General features: G+C 40.0%; 1 pseudogene; it reads right to left on the reverse strand.

Annotated features, from left to right (window-relative positions):
• Nucleotides 1-1,644: 1,644 nt before the first annotated feature.
• Nucleotides 1,645-4,587, reverse strand: LOC107536703 (general transcription factor II-I pseudogene; annotated as a pseudogene).
• Nucleotides 4,588-5,070: the final 483 nt, after the last annotated feature.

Here is a 5,070-nt window from a genome sequence, read left to right on the forward strand (position 1 = left end):
GTTCATAGCAGCACAGTTTTCAATAGCTAAGATCTGGAAACAGCCCAAGTGCCCATCGGTAGATGAGTGGATAAAAAAGCTGTGGGACTATACCCCAAGGAATACTATGCAGCTATAAAGGAGAAGGTTCTTGTACCCTTTGGGACAGTATGGATGGACCTGGGGAAAATTATGCTAAATGAAATAAGCCAGGCAGAGGAAGACAAACATCACATGATCTCACTTATATGTGGAATCTAAAGAACTTAATAAACTGATGAACAGAATAGATTCAACGACATGGAAGCATAGATCAGACTGATGAATGTCAGAGGGAGGGAGGAGGGCATGAGAGTGGAGGGGGAGAGAGTAATCAAAGAATTTATATGCACATATGCACAACCCAAGGACATGGACAATGGTGTGGACAGGGATTGGGGAGGGAGGGTGGAATGGGTCATTGAGGAGATAAAGGGACATTTGTAATATTAAAAAAAAAAATCAATATACAATTTAAAAAAGAGAGGAAGTATTAAGGACTGCAAGAGAGATGAGCAGTGACCTACAAGGGAGCTTCCATGAGGCTGTCAGCAAATTTCTCAACAGAAACACTTCAGGCCAGAAGAGTGTGGCATGAAGTTCCCAAATTAATGAAAAGCAAGAAGCTGCAACCAAGATTGCTTTATCCAGCAAGGCTATCATTTAAAATTAAAGGTAATAAAAGATCTTCCCAGACAAAAGAATGCTAAAGGAGTTCAGTACCACCAAACCAGCATTGCTAGAAATGCTAAAAGGACTGCTTTAAGAAAAAGAAGGAATACTGAGAAACAAGTATGTCAGCATAAAGGGGGAAAATGGCATTAAATAAGTACATATCGATAGTAACCTTAAATGTAAATGGATTAAATTCTCCAATCAAAAGACATAAGGTAGCTGGATGGATAAGAAAACATGACCAATATATATACTGTCTAAAATATATACCCACCTGAGAGCAAAAGATTCACAGAGGCTGAAACTGAAGGTATGGGAAAAATTATTCCATGCAAATTGATACCAAAAAAAGCTGCAGTAGCAATACTTACTTCTAACAAAACAGACTTCAAAATAAAGACCAAAACAAGAAACAAAGGTCGCTACGTAATACTAAAGGGACCAATCCAACAGGAGGAAAAAACCCTTATAAATATACATATATGTGCACTCAATATGAAGGCAACTAAATATATAAAAATTTCTTGGTGGACTTTGAGGGGGAGATTGTCAGCAACACAATCATAGTGGGGGACATTAACACCCCAAGTCATCAATGGACAGATCATCATGACAAAATATCAACAGGGAAACAGAGAGCTTAAATGACACTGTAGATATAATGGATTTAATTGACATTTATAGAATATTTCATCCCAAAGCAGCAGAATACACATTGGTTTTTTTTTGGTTTTTTGTTTGTTGTTTTTGTTTGTTTTTTTTTCAAATCTACAGTCACTCTCCTCTTTAATTCCATTCACAGAACTGTTGAAAAAGTAGACATTTCTATCTAAATGTAAAAAAAAAGGTTTCTATAGAAAGTATTTCTGTTATACTAGTATATTACACAGCTGGGGCAGTAACAGGTCCAAAAGGCTCTTTTCTCCCACTGATACTTTAAGCCTAGGAGGGAAGAGTCTACCACATAGGGCCTGGTTCTTGCTTGATCTGAGAGCTTCCATCAGCCTCCTTTATTTCTTCTGTTGCAGGAACTTCTAACTGGTTTGGCTAAGCTGATTCTTGTATCACTGGGCCTTCTGATTCACTCTGATCAACCAACTGGTTATTAAGCACGAGTCCTAGAAATGGTCTAATGACTGAATTTAATGAACTCAGCTGAATCTAGAATTCTCTTTATGGAGCTAATTTCCAGGTAACTGGGAGCTTTGAGTGATACTCCAGTAGGCATGCCATCAACCACTACACAGCCAGGGTTAATTGTGATTTTTCTGTAGGGAACTTTCACAGGGAAACCCATACCAATAGCTTCACCAGATTTATGACTGAAGAGATTGTTAACTTGTTCTCTTAACTATCTAGCTTTTTCCACTTTTGAAAGTCTTTCATTATCATCATCTGGAATTGTCACCTGAATGATGTTAAGATCTTCAACACCTGATGCAGTAGTATTAACATTAGGGGATGAATTTATTTTTTTTGGAGGGCTCTAAGAGGAGGAGGTGCTCTCCTTAATTGCTGTCTCAAACATTTCATGCTTTTTAATAATGAACTTCATTTTTGCTTTGTTCTGAGTATCTTCTCCAGCCTTGGAATGTCAAAAGTAGACGGTTGTCAGAATGGCACACCCTCAAGTAAGCCTTCCACATAAAAGTCTTCTGGGAAAGACTCAAATAATGCAAATAGCACTTTCACAGCTTATTTAAGGCCAAGAGCTTCACCACACTTTTCATTGAAAAGATTTTCAACTTTTTGTTTTAGGTCTGTGATTTTGGCATTCCAAGCCTCAAAAGAAAACTCTCTCTTGAGGCTTAAAGGGAACATTAGAACCATTAGTCTGAGTAAGAGTTCAAACAGCTGAGGTCTGAGAGTTGTTGTTATTAGGGCCTTCCACAGTGACCTCAATTTCAGAAACTTTTGAATTACTCCCAGGGCTTCATGGTCTTTTCCGGGACTGCAAGGCTTTAATGTTTATCTTACTAGCCATCCCAGGAAGCAAGTAGGAAATAACTAGTTCAGGTTTTTTAACAACAAACTTGATTTTATTACTGCCATGAACAATCCTTTTAAGTCATGGAATTCCATACTAGGTAGAGCTTCAGAAGGGAATTCCTTCTGGCAAGCCTTCTACATAAAGGAATTCAGGATTTAACTCAAACACAGGGTATGGTACATTTACTGCCTCTGTCAGTCCAAGAGCTTGAGCAAATTTCAAATTAAAAATCTCTTCCACTTGCTTCCGTAGCTTGGTAATTCATACATTCCAATCTTCTTTGACTGGTGTATTTGTTCTTGGCTGAGTAACTTCAGTAGTACTGTGAGTCAGAAGTTCTGGTCTTATAATAACAAATTTAATTCAATTGCCCACTTGAATAATTTTTTCCAGTGTTGGGATTCCATACCATGAGGGACTTCTAAAAGGAATGTTTTCTGGTAGTCCTTCCACATAGAGATCATTACAATGTGCCTCAAATTTCTGGTAAGGCACAGCCTTGGCTTCAGTGCTCCCCAAGGCTTCAGAAGATTTTTTACAGAAAAGCTGATCTACCGTCTTTTGTAATTTAGTGATTCTGGCCTACCTCTCTTCCTTTACTCCTGAAGCTGGTATATCAAGCTGTAAGTCTTCAAGTGTTGAGTTCAGAAGTTCATGTTTCTTAATCACAATACGAATACTTTCCTTTGCAAGTAATATCCTTTCAAGGCAAGGAGTTCCATAAGTATATGGCCTTCTAAAAGGAATTCCTTCAGGAAGTCCTTTTACATAAAGATCTTCAACATGTGACTGGAAAAGAGGGTATGGGTTTGTCACAGGGTCTTTGGCTTTTATAGCTTGAGCATATTTTCTTTCAAACAACTCTTCAACTTGTTTGTGTAGATCATTAATTCAAGCATTCCATTTCTCAAAGTTGAACTCCCTCACTTTCCGCCTTCTGGTGTTGGCAGGTTCTGCGGCTGATGGCTAGGGTGGTTTGTTGCTCTTTTGTCTCTTAGTAGGTGGAGAATAATCATCATCTTCAATAGTCACCTCAACTTCAGGGTCCTCACTTTTGTTTTTGAAGGGACATGTTGAGTAAGATCTTCTGCTGGTACTTCCATTTCTGCTCCTTTGTTGTCCTCTGAAGAATGATGGTTTCCTTGAATGTTATATTGATAGTAATTGGGATCTTGTGATTCTTCCTTTACCATGACAGCTGCCATTTCCAGGGAAATACCAGAGTCTTCTGTGAGTCCAGTTTGCACTTTGATAGGGCCACAACTTCCACCTGGAGATAGCATTGACCTTTCAGTATCTGTTACCATCACACGACCACCTAGGTGCTTCTGTGGCTCTAGGGAAAGTCTCTTAATGATAAATGAAATCCCTGCCTTGTTATCCAAAATCCATTTCAGGGTTGCAAGATCAAAGTTCTCAGGGTGTTTAAAGGTAACTCCTTCTGGAAGCCCCTGCACTACCACAGCTGACTGATCTGGCAGCATCTTCTCATATGGAACAGGCACCACTGTTGATTTTCCTAAAGCTTTCCCATAGCAAAAGAAGATATAGTCCTCAACTGTTTTTCTGAGTGTTATAATCTCTACAGCATCTACACTCATCAGATTTGCTTGAGTTGTAGATTTCATTTTATGTATCTCTGCAGCCTTTTCTTTTTCTTCAACACAGTATTTCATGAAATCTTTCTGAAAATCCTTTCTGGTGTTGACAAAAGCATGTCTTCTCTCAGTTCCAATGACAAACAAGTCTGTTTCATACACTGCAATGCCAGCAACTCCTGCCTTGGATTTGGCAGTTCTTTACACATGGACTAAAGAGCAGACATGAGAAATGTCACTACCATCTTGGCTCTCTGAAGACTCCTCAGCTTCAACTGGCAGGGCAGACATTGCTACTTGGGCCATGATTCCTGAGTGCAGCTGCCTCCAGACAGTGCCCTTGTGTGGGTGTAAAGGGGATGCGAGTGTGGGCCATCTGCCAGCTGCAGCTGTGGAGAAGCAACCTCAGAATGAGGCGAGCTGACTAGTGGGCTGGAAGTGAGAGGGCAAGGGACCCAGGCTTTTCAACCAAGCTTTGGTGACCACAGCATGGCAGCTCTGGGCAGGGCCTCACTCAGCGCCTAGATCCAAATTATCAGGGACTGAGAGAGAGGCCGGTAACCACAGCAGTCAGGCAGAAGGGCTACAGAGCGCATGGGCAGGGACAATCACTGGCCCCTTTTCTTTGCTCTCTAAGCTTCTCTCTCCCAGAATACACATTCTTTGCAAGTGCACATGGAACATTGTCAAAAATAGACCACATGTTGGGGCACAAAACAAGTCTTTACAAGTTCAAGAAGATTTAAATCATATCAAGTATATTCTCAGATCAAAATGGCATGAAATAGA

This window comes from Miniopterus natalensis, chromosome 10 (assembly GCF_054644295.1).
Source record: "Miniopterus natalensis isolate mMinNat1 chromosome 10, mMinNat1.hap1, whole genome shotgun sequence".
NCBI lineage: Eukaryota > Metazoa > Chordata > Mammalia > Chiroptera > Miniopteridae > Miniopterus > Miniopterus natalensis.